Source organism: Herpailurus yagouaroundi, unplaced genomic scaffold, assembly GCF_014898765.1.
Source record: "Herpailurus yagouaroundi ecotype Mexico unplaced genomic scaffold, PumYag 139, whole genome shotgun sequence".
Lineage (NCBI taxonomy): Eukaryota > Metazoa > Chordata > Mammalia > Carnivora > Felidae > Herpailurus > Herpailurus yagouaroundi.
Window position 1 is genome coordinate 55,902,479 of NW_024412394.1, and position 16,652 is coordinate 55,919,130.

Here is a 16,652-nt window from a genome sequence, read left to right on the forward strand (position 1 = left end):
GCCCCAGACAATTTCTAATAAAGTGAAGCATATGCCTCCCCTACAACCCTGCAATTCTACCCCCAACTACATACCCCGGAAAAATGAGTGCACGTGTCACCAAAAAAGACATGCACAAGAATTCAGTATCAGCTTTATTCATAATAGCTCAAGACTGGAAACAATTCAAATATTCATCAACAGGAAAGTGATATATTCAAACAATGGAAAAATAATTAGAGCAACCAGTAAATACAGTGACACAAAAAAACCTCATGCTGAGCACAAGAGTACACACTGAATGTTTCCATTTATTTGAAATTCAGGAATAGGCAAAACCAATCTATACAATAAAAGTTAGAATAGTGGTTGGGGGGCAGGGCAAAACACGACTTTTGGCTGAGAAGGAGTGGAAGAGAACTTTCTGGGGTGATTGAAATATTCTACATCTTGATCTAGATTAGTAGCTACATGGGTGTATATGTAAGTAGAAAGTGAGCTGTACAGTAATGATGTGTGCATGTTACTGCATGACAATTATACCTCAACTAAAAAAAAAAAAAACCAAACATGATTCAGTCCCTATCTTCAAGAAGTTATAATGGGAGGGAACTAACAGTAGTACAATGTGGTAAGAGCAGCAATATATGTAGTGAATGGAGTATCCCTGGAGCTCAGAGGAAGATCAAGGAATGGTGTCTGGGGACAGCTCAAAGGCACCATAAGTAAGTATGGAATTGGTTTTTGATTATGACCCCCACACCAGTGAAGTCTCTCAAGGATATCGCCATTTTTCCGATTTACTGGTATGTTGGTATCATTTTTCAAAATATAACTAAATTTTCATCCCAAACAATCCACCACAGGTATCGTAGGCGTTATTGATTTGTCTTTAGTCTTCATTTGCCATGTTTTGTCACACAGTTCAATTTACCCTGACATATGTGTGTTGGCTCTTTAGAGTCCCTTGTACTGGTGTGCTGGAGCAGGCACAGAGACAGGTGAGACAGAATTTCAGCTTTCAAGGAGCATATACTTTTTCAAAATACCTCTCTTATCCATCTCTTTTCCATTTCCACTGACCCTGTCTAAGACCAGTTCTCTTTCCTGCAACACCCAGAGATGTCATAACAGAATCCCACCTAGTGCCCCTAGTTCCCAGGCCCATGTGTCATGTCACAGCCATTCTCATTAAGTTTCTTTGATGTTCTAAATCCTTGGGTGACTCTCCAGAGCTAATACATCAAATGTAAACTCTTTGTCGTGGCATACAAAGCCCTCCACAATCTGGTTCCCTCAATATTACTCCAGAAAGGGTAATGTCTGCTAAGAGGTAATGTGAAGACACATGAGAGAAAAACAATTCTTAGCTTACATTTCCTTCAAAACAAAATTTTTAATTAAAAAAAATTTAATATTTATTTATTTTTTAGACAGAGAGAGACAGAGCATGAGCAGGGAAGGGGCAGAGAGAGAGGGAGACACAGAATCTGAAGCAGGCTCCAGGCTCTGAGCTGTCAGCAAAAGAGCCTGATGCGGGGCTCGAACTCACGAACTGTGAGATCATGACCTGAGCTGAAGTCAGACGCTCAACCGACTAAGCCACCCAGGCGACCCTAATTTTTTAAATGTTTGTTTAATTTTGAGAGAGAGACAGACAGACAGAGTGCAAGCATGACAGGGGCAGAGAGAGAGGGAGACATAGAATTCGAAGCAGGCTTCAGGTTCTGAGCTGTCAGCACAAAGCCCAACGCAAGGCTCTAACCCATGAACCATGAGATCATGACCTGAGCCCAAGTCAGATGCTTAACCGACTGAGTCACCCAGGTGCCTCCTTCAAAAACAATTTTTTAATGGAGACTTTACGTTGATTTTTTAAATGTGTCATAACAATTCTAGGTATGATACATACTGGATGTGTCTACAGGGAAATCTGCTCTAGTCTGAATGTGATTGTTCATTCATTTGAAAATCATTTACTCCTTGGGGCACCTGGGTGGCTCAGTTGGTTAGGCGTCCAACTTTGGCTTAGGTCATGATCTCACAATTCATGAGTTCAAGTCCTGCATCCACCTCTCTGCTGTCAGCACAGAGCCCACTTCAGATCCTCTGTTTCCCTCTCTCTCCCCCACTTGCACTCTCTAATTCTCTAAAAAATAAATAAACATAAAAAAATAATTTACTCATCATTTTCTCTGCTCCGTATTAGAGAAAATGCAGGAAAGACCACTCTACTTTCAATGAGGGAAAGTCCAACATCTCAAACTTATATACATAGTTTTCTTTTTCTTTCTTTCTTTCTTTCTTTCTTTCTTTCTTTCTTTCTTTCTTTCTTTTTCTTTCTTTCTTTCTTTCTTTCTTTCTTTCTTTCTTTCTTTCTTTCCTTCTCTCTCTCTTTCTTTCTTTCTTTCTTTCTTTCTTTCTTTCTTTCTTTCTTTTAACTTGATGAACTCCTTCTACCCTACAGGGACAAGCACAACTAACACCCACAATAGAGTTCCCTGGTGCAGTCATAATTTCCCAAAAAAGATACATTAAGTGGGATATTGGAGAGTGTCCTAAAAGACACTTAGTTTATCAAATATTGAAAGAGGAGGAGGAGGAGGAGACAGAGAAGCAGAAAGATGAGGATGAAGGGGAGGAAAAGAAGAAGAAGGAAGAGGAGGAGGAGGAGAGGAGAGGGAGAAGGATGGGATTGGGAGAAGGGGAGGAGCAGGAGGGGGAAGGGGAGGATGGAGAGGGAAGAAGGAGGGAGAGAAGGAGGAAACCTTGAAAGGGTCAATCTGTTGCTCTCACCCATAGGACCTTTGAGGTCCTCTCTTCTTTCTTTATCTCAGGTTCTTCTTTCATTATCTCAGATTTTATAGTCATTATGCTCTCAGATATCAGAATCTAATAAATGTCACAAACCCAACATCATTATTTAAAAACAAGGCATTGCCACTGTAAGCAAGACAGCTTATATACATGGCAGTATCTTTTAAAATACTCTGATTTTTCTTTTGCTAGGAATACCACACAAGGATCTTTTTTCAGCATCTACAGTGGGTAATGTCTACCAGAGAAGCAAAAATATAGTTAGCAGGTTTGCTTTTCTGTCAAAAGTGATCTAGTTGATCATTGTTACACGTTCGCCATTGACGTTTTGCATCTTTTTTCTACTCTCCGTTCTAGTCACAGCCTTCTGGCAATATGATGTTTTCAAGCACAGATTTGATATGCATGAGCCATCAGTTTTTCCGGTGATTCATAATCTGTAATTTTAGAAAGATTTGGTTCTTTATCACTTGCCTCACTTTAATAAAAGATCTTTGGTAGTATTTTCTAAAGATCTTTTGGAGACAAAATCCCCTAAACAATTTCCAGTCTGTGAAAGTGACAAACTCATTTAAATAATCAGTTCAGAACAGCATTTCTGTTTATGGGTAAGAATGCTGCTCTGATATTTAAAGTGGTTTAAGGAAATTCAACCAGTGAATATAAAATTAAGCATAATTGCCTCCTCTCTGAGAGGGCACAGGGGTGCAGGGAAACTGGCAAGTCAGAAGCCATGTGGTGCTGTGACTTGCTCTCAGGAGTAATGCTGAATACTGAGAAGGCTTGCACTTTGCAGCCTGTTTACTGACTGAACTCGCAAGTTTCCCTTTCCCCCTTTCTTGTGGTAGCCCACTTACGTATGCCATCATTGATCATTCTGAGGCTCCTTGACCTTTCCCACCATTCCACTGCAAGTCAAATGTACAATTTCATACTAAGAAGGACACTTTCTTGCACTAAGTGCAGAGCTTTGAAAGTGTGAAAAGCTTAAAAGCTAAAGTTGTACAACTCGGCTCATTTTGGCTAAAAGGTTGAATATTTGCTGGATTATCTGAGAAAAATGCATCTGGTTGTTTGCAGGGGTAAAAGGGAACTGTGAGAGACGTAGACAGTCTATCCTCGAGCAACTTTCCAGGCAGTAGAGGCTGGATTACAGAAGAATTCCTTAGAACACCTGGGCAAATTCTGAATTTACTGATGCTCAGCAAAAATCCCTGCCCCAAATGGTCTGACTTGCCCACAGGGCCCCAATTCTGGGGCCTCAAGGAGTGCCACACAGATCAGAGGGGAAGCTAACCCAGGCCTCTTTGACACAGGAACCATCTTCCTCAGATTGCCTTCATTCCAGATCAAAAGTTTCATCTTGAGGATGGGAACGTGCTGGCATGTCGGGCAGGGCTAGATCCTGCGGGCTCAGCTCCTAGGATGGAAACACAAGCCTTGCCCTTGGGAACCCGATTTCATCTCCATGGAAGGTTCTCTTGACATGGAGCAGGAGGTCTGCCCACCAGCCGATCACACCAGCAAGGACAGCAGCTTTGCCTGTTCTGGTTTGTTTTCACGGAAGAGTACATTTCACAGAACAGTAGCACCAGTCTTTGTGAACTGTTTCTCCACATTTTGAAAACCACAGCCATCTTTCTGCCTGGCCCGCATTTGTTGAAAACTTTAATGGGTGGCCAGCATGGACGTAAATTACCCTTTCTCTAATCCATTTTCATCATCAAATCCAACAATGACTCATTATGGGTTGAAACGTTTATTCAGAACTGCTGAAAAAGTACAGCTAGTTGGACAGCTAGAGAGCCTTTTTCGTTTCAATGGGAAATAAACACTGAATTCTGATGGTAACAGCCTACGTCCTGCCCTGAAAACAGGCATCACACACGTGTGATTTCAGGAAAACCTGAAGGCCTTATTCAGGTTAAAGTGAGCCAGAAATGTAACAGCTCAGAGGTGTGTGCAATTTTAGATTGAGTGAGGGTTCTCATTATAAGGTAAAAATAGAAATACCTAGAAAATATTATTGTGTTGTTCTGAGGTAAAGCGAAGAACAAGACTGTGTGACTTCAGTTTCTTCTGGAATCCTTTTGAGAGCTAGATGTTTGTGAAGTCCTAAGTAGAAAAATGATGAATGAAGATAAATGATTTGTGAAATTGTACACCATGTTGAAAAATAAACATTTTGGGGCGCCTGGGTGGCGCAGTCGGTTAAGCGTCTGACTTCAGCCAGGTCACGATCTCGCGGTCCGTGAGTTCGAGCCCCGCGTCGGCTCTGGGCTGATGGCTCGGAGCCTGGAGCCTGTTTCCGATTCTGTGTCTCCCTCTCTCTCTGCCCCTCCCCCGTTCATGCTCTGTCTCTCTCTGTCCCAAAAAATAAATAAACGTTGAAAAAAAAAAAGAAAAATAAACATTTTGCAAAAGAAAAGAAAAGAAATGAAAAAAAAAACAAGAAAAACTAATGGGAAAGAAAGAAGTTGGAGTTGGAGTGCACAGAAGGAAAATAGCTTCACCTCTCTTCCCTATGCCCTCAACCACAACAGTGAAAGTAAACGAACTGTGCTGCAGATACTAGAATTATTTTAGAGCCTTCATATTGTATTTTCATCCCTCAAAAATGATCATTTTCCTCTTTCCCTTTTAGAATAAGTAAGAGTGGGATGCCTGAGTGGCTCAGTTGATTGAGCGTCTGACTTCGACTGAAGTCATGATCTCCCAGCTTGTGGTTTCCAGCCCCACATGGGGCTCTGTGCTGACAGCTCAGAGCCTGGAACCTGCTTCGGATTCTATGTCTCCCCCTCTCTCTCCCTCCCCTGCTCACACTCTGTCTCTCTTCCAAAATAAAAATAAAGACTTTTAAAAAAAATTTTTAGAATGAGTAAAAATATTTACACATGAAAATACTATTCTTGAAATTCCAGAAGAAAACGCAGTTCAAACCATCTTCAAATTCTTGCCAACTTTTCCTATTTTCCTTTTCGAAAAGAGCGCTGACCTCCCCTCTCCTAACTGACAACGGGGAAGGAACGTTTTCAAGAGATACATGATAAATTAGCTTTGCTGCTCCACCTTCACCTTTGAACAAAGAGGTTTCTAATACTGAGGTGTCTGGTTGCTTTTTCTCATTCTTTGATGTTTCAAATAGGCCAGAAGGAAATCTAGGACAACTCCCCTCAGCCCCACCCCCACCCCTACCCAAATCCTGAGTTAATACAGCAGACGGTGTGGAAGGAGGCCATTCTTCATCTTTCATACCTGTAATTGTTTGCAGGGCACTGCACAGCCTTCAAGGGCTGACTGATAGGGTGTCCATTTAAGAACACACGCTGTCACAATCAGCTGGGAAGGAGAGAAGCCCAGAAAAGGCCTGTGATGACCTCTGGCCACTCAAAGTTCTCTCAGTCAGAACTACCAGATATGAGAAGGAAGCCACACCCACACAGAAACTTTGCTCTCTGTGTGAGACCTAACCAATAGGACTAATTAATTCTGCCTAAAGTAGAATTAGCCCAGTAGTAGCTGAGCCTTAAAGAATGCTAAGGGTCAAATATTTCCTTGATTGTGTCTTCATCATAACTGTTAGAATCAACGTGATAGAACTGGAGAAATACCTTTGAAAACTCTAAACACCGTTAATGATGAATAGAATAAGAATAATGCACCAATATTGCTTTCAGGACATGACTGTACAGGGGTTTAAGTGATGGCAGAGGCTAGTCGGATGGAAAAACAGAGGCTCAAATATCACAGTTACTTTCTTACTTTTTGAGGATTCTTAGGTGTATTTATTGTATATGGAAAAAAATATGGAAAATCATAGATATAAGTAACATGATAGCCAAGACCAGTTCATGAGGATGAGCTCAGGTAAAAGGTGTTAGAGCCCATCTCCCTCCCCTCAAAGCAAAACTTTTCACTGCCCTTCCTGGCTCCATCTTCTCTCCTTTACAATCACCAGAACAATCAACCAATGTGCCACAGTAAACTTAATAAGATGTTGTTAACAGAGGAGAGAGCTTTTGGTACCTGTCTGTAGGAGTCTCATTTAGGGAGCTGACCTTTCTTCCTTGAGCCCTTGAGATGCCTGAGGTATGAAGGTCTAGTTAATTTGCATTGGAAAGCCTCTATCAGCATCCCATCACCAAGGATACTATGCAGAACCATGTGTGTGCACCTCAAAGGCCAGCGTTGATTCATCAAAGATACGGCAAGCAGCAAGACTGCAGAGTCTCAAGATAGAACATGATATAAGATAGGCTCTAGCAATACAGGATAGTCTAGGCCCTCCAAACCTGTTAAATAAAGAAACCAAAGGCATAATCCTTGGTAGGGGGGCAGAGGGATGTGGGATAAAAGAATGCAAGGCAAAGTATTGACTCAGATCTGAGTAAATTGACTGACCATATCTCACCTCAAAACCTTGACATGATGTGGCTGGCTCTCTCTCTACTAAATGTTTGCTCACGGTGAATTCCCACCTTTCCCTTTATGTCCAACCCAATAACCGCTTAGCCTATAAGATTCCTCGTGGTATTTCATTTCCCTTTGAAATTTATCTTTCTGGGAAGCTTAGGCAATGGTTATATTTGTTTCTAGTCTCCAAGTTAAAAGGAGGGGCACCTGGGTGGCTTAGATGGTTAAGCTTCCGACTTGGGCTCAGGTCATGATCTTGTGGTTTGTGAGTTGAGCCCCACGTCGGGCTCTATGCTGAAAGCTCAGAGCCTGGAGCCTGCTTCGGATTCTGTCTCCCTCTCTCTCTGCCCCTACTCTACTCACACTCTGTCTCTCTCTCTCTCTCTTTTTCTCAAAAATAAACATTAAAGAAAAAATTTTTTTTTAAAAAGGAGTCTTGGTCGTTAGGTGCTGAGCCTTACAAGTAGAATACAGGTGTGGTGATGGTAAAGGTATGGTAGCCCACCATCACTGTGGTCAAGACCTGGGCTTTCGACAGGAAGTACTCCTACCCTAGCCCCTCCCCCACTGACTAGCAACATGATCTTAGGTCAAGCAAGTATTTAGTGCTCTAAGATTTTCTCACCTGGAAATTGGGGATAATAAAAGAAGTTACCATGTAGAGTAATGGTGAAGATAAAATGAAATAAGGAATATAAAGTGCTTACTACTATGCCTAGTAAATGATATACACTGTAACTATAAGCTATGATAAAAGTATCATTATTATTATCGCCATTATCATTATAAACTCAATGTTTCATATACTTATAATACTCTACAAAGGAATAAAAGGTTTTACTTTTGGGCTTCCCACAGATTATTCATTTCATAAAAATTTACTACCTTTGGAGTCAGATTGAAATCTCCCAAATGAAAATTACAAAAATGGAAGCTGCACCAGTGACAATAATTTTAAAGGAGTTCAGTTTTGCTCTTTGTAAGTTCGCAGGACAAGCAAAGATATGTAAACATGCATGTCTTTCTAAGTGAAAGTCCAGTTGGAAGAAGAAGGGATGCATTTGTAATAAGCATAATCCCCTCAAATACCTAGTAATGTGCTAAATCTTTAAAGCGATTTTGGATTTTAAAAGCAAATTATTCTCCAGAACAAGTTAAATGAGTTCTCAGTACTTGCCTCAAACTAAGAGTTTGCTTATATACCTATTACTTGCTTTCTTCTTAGAGATCACTTTTATTTAAATGGTCCGTTTCTATCTGGTACCCCCAAATACTAAAATACCAAGTGATGGAGTCTGACTATATTGCACTTTGTATTAAGTTAAATGTTTAAGAATGAATCTTCTTTCTAATGTCCTATATTTCATACTATCTCTTAAGTTACCTCAAATCAAGTTTGACACCTTCCTAAATTAATAACATTCTTTTTACAGAATTTGCTTTCCCTGTAATTGATTAAACTCTCAGTTGGTGAAATCACTTTATTTTATACTCATAAACTGTATTATACATTCTGAAAAAAAAATTTCGAAATTGTGATAAAAGTTCATAAATCTGAGGGCACATGTGAAGTAATGAGGATTCAAACTTACAAAGTTGTAGGGCGCCTGGGTGGCTCAGTCAGTTAAGCATCTGACTTCAGCTCAGGTCATGATCTCACAGTTTGTGAGTTGGAGCCCTGTGTTGGGCTCTGTGCTGACAGCTCGGAGACTGGAGCCAGCTTTGGATTCTGTGTCTTCCTTCCTTTCTGCCCTTCCCCTGCACTCCCTCTCTCTCAAAAATAAATAAGCATTTTAAAAAATACAAAGCTGTAACAAAAATAGCAGGAAAAAACTTTTGCAATAGGCCTCGAAACCAGTATTTTTAAATCATTATCACAGTTATGATAGGGAAATATATTAAAATTTTACATTGCTATGATGATGTGGCTTTTATTCTATTCTAAAGATAGTGAAGATTGGACACTTACTTCTTATTATTTTGATATATTCTAACGGCTAAATAAATAGTGGGGGAACTTCATTGGTGGGGAGATGAAATTGAGAATGTTTAAGTAACTTGTTCATCAGCGGGAGAAGCTGACATTTGAATACAGGCATGCCTCATTAATATGCTCCATACCCTCTAATTCACTTATGAAAAATTATCACAGGTATTACCTATGGGTTGTGAATATTTTCAAAGCACTAAGAAGTCTTAGTGCTTTGGATTAGAAGCCTTAAACTTAGACCAGACCTCCTGCTAATTTTATTTCTAAGGGCAAAAGACTCTAAAATCTTGCAAGGTTTCCAAGTCATTTTTAGAAAATTAAGTGATGTTACAAGATAGGTGTAACATTACATGGTGAATCAGGGAATCAAGACCCTGAGTTCTAGACTCTGCTTTTAATTATTTGACTTTACACACCGTACCTGAACTTGCAAAACAAAAGAGTTGGACCTTATCCTAAGATACCACCCAGTGCTATGGGGTGTTTCAATGGGGACTGCACCTAATTATCATTAACAGAATTGTTCAGGCTATACCACAGCACAAATTAAATTGCACTTTATGCAATGTAAAAAGCACCAAGATCACATTATGTCCCTACAAATAATTATGTGCGGCTAAAATCTGACATAGGTTGGTGCTATGGGTTGAATTGTGTTCCCTCAAAATTTGTGTGTTTAAGTTCTACCCCCTAGTACCTCAGAATGTGACTATATTTGGAGAAAGGGCCTTCAAAGAGGTAATTAAGGTTAAGTGAGATCATTAGGGTAGGCCCCAATCCAATGTGCTGGAGTTGTTTGTGTTTTTTTTTTTTCTTTTTAATTTTTTCAAATGTTTATTTATGTTTGAGAGAGAGAGAGCGCACACACGCATACACAAGCAGGGGATGGGCAGAGAGAGAGGGAGACACAGAATCCAAAGCAGGCTCCAGGCTCTGAGCTGTTAGCCCAGAACCCCATGTGGGGCTCGAACCCAGGAACCATGAGATCATGACCTGAGCCGAAGTTGAACATTTAACCAACTGAGCCATTCAGGAGCCTCTTCTTCTTCTTCTTCTTCTTTTTTTTTTTAACTTAAAACAAAACAAAACAAAAAAAAGTTTTATTATTTATTTTTGAGAGCAAAAGAGAGAGCCAGTGGAGGGAGGGGCAGAGAGAGAGAGGGAGACAGAGGATCCAAAGCAGGATTTGCACTGAGCACAGAACCTGACGCGGGGCTCAAATTCATGAACCTTGAGATCATGACCTGAGCTGAAGTCCGTCACTTAACCGACTGAGCCCCCCAGGTGCCCCCACAATGTGCTGGTGTTCTTTTGGTCACAGGTACAGAGGAAAGACTGTGTGAAGACACAGCAAGAAGACTTCAAACTCAGGAGAGGGGCCCCAGAAGAAACAACTGTGCTAACACCTTGATCTCAGACTTGTAGACTCCAGCACTGTGAGAAAACGTCTATTGTCTGGGCTACCGGGTCTGCGGTACTTTGTTACAGTAGCCCTAAGAGACTACTACAGCCCACTCTTCTGGCTCTTCTGCATAGCAGCTGCACAGAGGATTCTAATGTCTATAAATATAAACACTAGGTATAAAAGGGACATTAGGTATCTAACGAAATATGAAGACCTGGGACCTTGCCAGAGGTCACACTTCTTAAACACTAAAGAAGTCTTTCTTGGGATGGCATGTTCTGTTCCACACACAAGCCCTGTAGTGAGTGTCCCAGGGAGAATCTCAGCCTACGCTTGCTCCAGCCACAGCAGTGCTCTGCAAGGAGAAATTAAAAATAGAAACTGTATCTACCAGCCTAAGAGTATCAAAGACACACAAAAGGCAAATCCTTTCAATAGCCTCTCGAGAAAAGTGAAAGTATGTTCACAGGGAGTGGAAGACCTTCTGTCTATAGTCACCAACTATGCCTTAGAGCCAGAGGGACTGGGCTGTCTGGAAACTTAATTCTTTGATGAACTAATTACATTTCTATGATATTCCCCCTTACATGGCAGCTTCATTCTCCTTGGGACAGTAGCATTAATTAAGGCAAATAAACCCTGCACAGGAGGCTTCTCATCTCTCCCTCCTTTGAATTCCCATTGCATTGTGTTTATACTTCTTAGGGCCCTTATTAAATTCTGCCCTGTAGTGGGGTAATTTGTACTCTTCTCTTATCTGAGCAGGAAGCAAAGACTTTGTTAATTCCTTACCATAACTTACCTCTATACTCAGCTCGGAGATTGCACTCAATTAATACTCAGTAATATTCATTAAACAGAATTGAACTAAATTACCATTCAATAAACCCCTGAAGTGCTATTTTGCACTTTAGGTCATAGGTAAATACATTCATCAGGAGGAGACTTCATTGGGAGGACTGGAGTTCACTCGGAGAAAGTCATGAGAGATGAGTTTGGAGAGATTAAGCAGACACGGAGCGCCTTATAATTTAACAAACTTGGATTTTATCCTAGGGCCAATGGGATGAATTTAAAGCAGGGGAGCAACAGTTTCATATTTGCATTTTTAAAGAAAAATCAGTCTGGATGCCAGTTGGAAAACGAATTACAGAGAGTCATGACTCAGGCCTAGAGTTGAAGGTGGGGGTGAGTTAGAGAACAGCCAGAGGTGTCTGAGTTTTGCAGTCTTTGTCATTGAGACACTAGTGGAATCATTGCCAAACCAACCAAACAAAGTACAGCTGGGCAAGGGTCAAGAAGGTGAGATGGCAACTTGGATTTTTAAATTTTTTTATTGCGGTATTAAGCATAACAACTCAAGTATGTAAAATACTTTATTTTGAAATGCCCAGCTTGATATAGATATACATATGTATATACTAATGCAACGTCTACCCAGGTCAAGACAGAGAACACTTCTAATACCTCATGCCCCTTCCTAATCAGTGACTTATTCACTAAAAGAGGAAAATTAGTCATTTTACAGAGAAAATGTGAAAGATGCCACCTTAACCTAGCTATCAAAGTTAACACCATCACAATGAGACAAATTGGCAGCACGCGTTTCATGATATGATGCACCGCAAAGGGCAAAGATGGCAACAAATTCTTTGACACTTTTCCCATAGAGAGGTGTGGACTATGAGTGTCCTCTACCCTTGGATCAAGGCAGGCTCTGTGACTGCTCTGACAAATAGAATAAAGGAGTCATGTTCTGACAATCCGCTTTCTTTGTCCTGCAACATTTGCTTTTGGAACCCAGCCATTTGAGGCAGCTACAACAAGCTCATCCCACATGCAGCGCTTGCCTATGGATGTTGCCATCCGGTTTTAGCTGAACTTTCACCTAACAACCTGTGTCAGCTGCCATGTGAGTGGGCCATCTTGGACGCTTCAGATGACACCAGCCCCGGCCATGTCTCTACATGAGAACCCAGGGCAGAAACACCCAGCTAAGCTCCAACAATCCACAAAACCATGAGAGACAATAACAAACTGTTGTTTTGAGCTGCTAGATTTTGAGATGGTTTGCTGTGGAGCAAAAACAACAGATAACTGAAATAGCAGCCAACATTGTGAAACTGTAAGCTGTGTAAAACTTCACCTTCCCTGCTGCATCCCCCAGCTTCTAGAATAGTAACTGGCACACCGTAGATAGATTGATAAGTGTTTGTGGTGAATGAACAATTAGCAATATTATTGATGTAATTACTGACTGATTCAAATGACTTGAAAAGCCACTTTTAAAAAACTATTAAGCAGGGACACCTGGGTGGCTCAGTCGGTTAAGCGTCCAACTCTTGATTTTGGCTCAGGTCCTGATCTCACGGTTCGAGTTTGAGCCCCACGTTGGGTTCTGTGTTGACAGCATGGAGCCTTCTTGGTCCTCTGTCTTCCTCTCTCTCTGCTCTTCCCCAGTTGCTCTCTCTATAGCTCTTTCAAAATAAGTAACAGTACACTGAAAAAAAAATAACCATTAAGCAAAGTTTAAATGTCTTCTTTTGGCTTAATAAATGACTTGAGCAAGTAGAGAACATTAAAAAAAAATCATACTATTAATCTCATATCTACATTCAGAACTGGGTCATACATTTGACCTACCTAAAAGCGGGTCTCTTAAAAAATAGAATGTGTCAACCTAAATATTTAAAGGTCTCATTAAGGATGCTGTTTTGAGGCTTTATAATCTTTTACATCTAGTCCTTCAAAAAATCTTTTATCTTACCTTTTGCTATTCCTCCAGAAGCACCAGGGCCAGCAATAAAGGGAAAAGATGCAACAAAAAAATAACCTAAGAGGAGAAAAGGTACTCATTTTGCTTTGATGATGTATTTCTGGGATTCTTATAAAGCAAAAAATAGTTTCCCATTCTCTCATCCCCTCTCTCTCTCTCTCTCTCTGCCTCTCTCGCTCTTCCTCCACTTTCCCTCTTTCCCTTCCTTTCACTGTTTTCTTTCTAGAAGACAAACTTTAAGTGGTTTTTCCATTTCTAAGCTTCTTATCTGAACTAATAGAATCAGTTATGGACCAGCACTGGCATACAGAAATGATTGAATAATGAATGGATGATGGCCTAAGGAACGATGAATAGAGTTAATGAGAATTGAATATTCTATGCAAGGGTTTTCCTATACCAATAATAATCTATATAAGTAGGAGCCCATTTGTATTGTTTTTTATTTGGGTAATTAAAAAGCAGCATCTGTTTATATGCTCATCAATCCATATAAAGACAGGTGAGATTATAATGTCATATACTGAAAAAATAAAAAAAAATAAAATTTAAATATCATACAAAAATATACTGTTGTGTAGTGATCATCACTGAAAAATGAAAGGGAGTTATAGATCATTCTAAAATTAAAGTAATAATCCTCATTACATAACTCAATTATTGGACGATTTGTATTATGCTTACCTCAAAATGCAGTAAGACATTTAAAGAAAAATTTGGCTCTAAATGGAATTTTTACTACCAAACATACATGTATTAGATTTAATCAATATTTACCTTTCTGAAATAAGAGAAAGGCCTGAGGCTTATTTTAGAAATAAATAAAACTATTGTTTATTTGTTTCCTCAGTGGCCCCCTCTGTTTCCAGCTGTGGCTGTCAGTAATCAATCTTTCACTTCACATAGGTCTTTTTATTCGTTTACTTGCTTTGGAGCCATACTCAGAGTATATCCCCAGTCAGGTGGCATTGTTGTGGTTTTCCTCTTTCAAAAGTAGATGAACTCTTCCAAAGGTTATATTCTCTCATGCAACCAAGAAATCTTCCTGCTCAAGACTGTACACTGCTATTTCCTTTCATTTCAGGCATTCCTACTCAACCCCCAAGTACTGGCTTATCCCATTTTGACTAAATTCTTGTTCCAAAATTATTCATCTTTCTAACGACTTACCTGTTGCTTTTTTTTCCCCACAGGAAGCAAGGAGGAAGCAATTTTGGTATCACCAACTATATACTTCACATCAACACACTAAAAAATTACAGAGCATCGTGTCTGTTCAGGATACTGTTTTTTTAACTGGTGAGCTCCTCTTCTACCATTCTCCTCACAGGTATTCCTGAGACATAGTTCTGTTGGAGCACAGACAATGGCAAAGAAAGACCATGGAATTAGTGACCCAAATGCTCTGCTTTGGTTTTTATATAGGGATTTAGATCTAAGTGCTTCTGATATTTCATCATTTCTCCTAACGAGTAATTCAGGCCTATTTCTTCCTAAAGCAGAAGATATGGAATATTCAGATAAATAAATGGATAGATATTCCTTCTAAGTATTTAATGGATCAGTCTTTGTCAGGACAAGTAAGATAGAGTAGCTACTATAAAGATGGCTACTTAAGATGCATAAAACTATTTTAACCCTTTATGTGTGCTCATTTCTTATATATTTTCAACTTGTACCCGACAAACTGTCTTAAAGCACTGCCCCAATTCAGGGTGCTTCGAACTGCTTCAGTTCTATACTTTCAGTGTTGGGTACTCAGTTATGGGTACAGAAGCTTCCTAATCACTAATTGTCCAGGGCTCTACCCTCCTCTTTTTGGGATTATGGGTGTTTTAAGGGCGTGGAGTAGATATGGAGGGAATGTCCATGTACAAGCATTAGTTGGGGCCAATCAGAGCCCTCTGGCACAGATAGGGGTCATTGGTGAGATGGCCTTCAAGACCTCCATTAATGCCTTTTGTGGTTAGGATGACTATACATCCTAGCTTACCTAAGATATTCTAGTTTATGCTATTGTCCCTATTGTTCTAATGTAATCGGTGCCCTTTTCACTCTCAAGTGTCCCAGTTTGGGCAATAAATTATGTGGTAACCCTGTTTATCACAGAGCTTTACCGAATGTACCTACTTTGGCAGCTTTTGTTTTATGGGCTCTCTGGACCTGTTCTCCTCCCCACCCTATGATTAAACTTCCAGCCTCCTCTCCTGACTAACCCCAAGTCTTTTCATCCCCAGGAATTCTTTCCCTCCTCCCTTTTTCATACCTGGAAAGCTTCTCTCCTTCAAAGCCACCCTCTATCTCCTGTTCATTTTTTTTTTCACAATAAACTTTAGACCCAGACACTGCAACTATTTTATCTCCACAGATGGTCAACACACACTGGACATTAAATATTTTTTAATGCTGCCATACTAGTCATTAAATATTTTTTTAAAACACCCCCTCCCCCCATCTAGAAGCCATCAACAAAGGCATCTTTCAGACTTACTAAACCAGTCTATCATAGCAGAGAGGGCCCAGACATGTTTCTCATATACGGTGGGCACTGAGTAGACCTGCACCTTGAATGCCATCACTTAATTCTTACAATCCCAAAGAGGCAACACAGTAAAACATTTAGGAGCACAAGATTTTGAAAATAATCTACTACTAAGGTTTAAATCCAGGTTCCAACACTTACTAATCTTTGAAAAGTTATTTTAGATCTCTGTGCTTCAATTTCCTCTGTAAAATATGATAAACAGTACTTCTCTTCCTGCCTATGGTAAATATCAAGCAAGTTAGTAAATGTAAAGCACCGAGATCAGTGCCTAGCACAGTCACTGCTTTTAAGATATTATCGGCTAGTGGTGATGCTGAGATCTACACCCAGGTTTTCTAAATCTAAACTCCATGCTTTCTGTGACACCACTACCACTCAAATGCTCTCCCACGTATAACAAAAAGCAGTACGAGGCCAATGAAAGATATGGAAGTACTTTATTTTATCTTGTGACACCATATAACAGCCAGATTTACATACGTCTAACCACAGTGTGTAGTAGATCTGAATAGGGAAGATGGCTCAGAAATAGCAGTATTTGTAATTCAAGTATTGACCTTTCTTTGATAAAGGAAAACAGTTTTGTGGACGGATTGATTTTGAAATGCAATTTTATACAGTTGTTTTCTTAAAAGAACACTTTTGAACCAAATATAAACAAGGTAGTTTATTCACGTAATGAACCTGCAGTTGAAAACAAGCTTAAAATTTCCCATCTCAGCCCATT

At 40.0% G+C, this 16,652-nt stretch overlaps 1 long non-coding RNA gene across 2 annotated transcripts in view; it reads left to right on the plus strand.

Annotated features, from left to right (window-relative positions):
- LOC121029806 (uncharacterized) overlaps nucleotides 1-15,479 on the plus strand; it is a 56,356-nt gene extending 40,877 nt beyond the window's left edge. For both annotated transcript variants that reach the window (XR_005789910.1, XR_005789911.1), the window contains exons 3-4: nucleotides 13,390-13,452; nucleotides 14,574-15,479. This is a non-coding gene — a long non-coding RNA (uncharacterized LOC121029806). The remainder of the gene's footprint in view (nucleotides 1-13,389; nucleotides 13,453-14,573) is intronic.
- The last annotated feature ends 1,173 nt before the right edge of the window (nucleotides 15,480-16,652 follow it).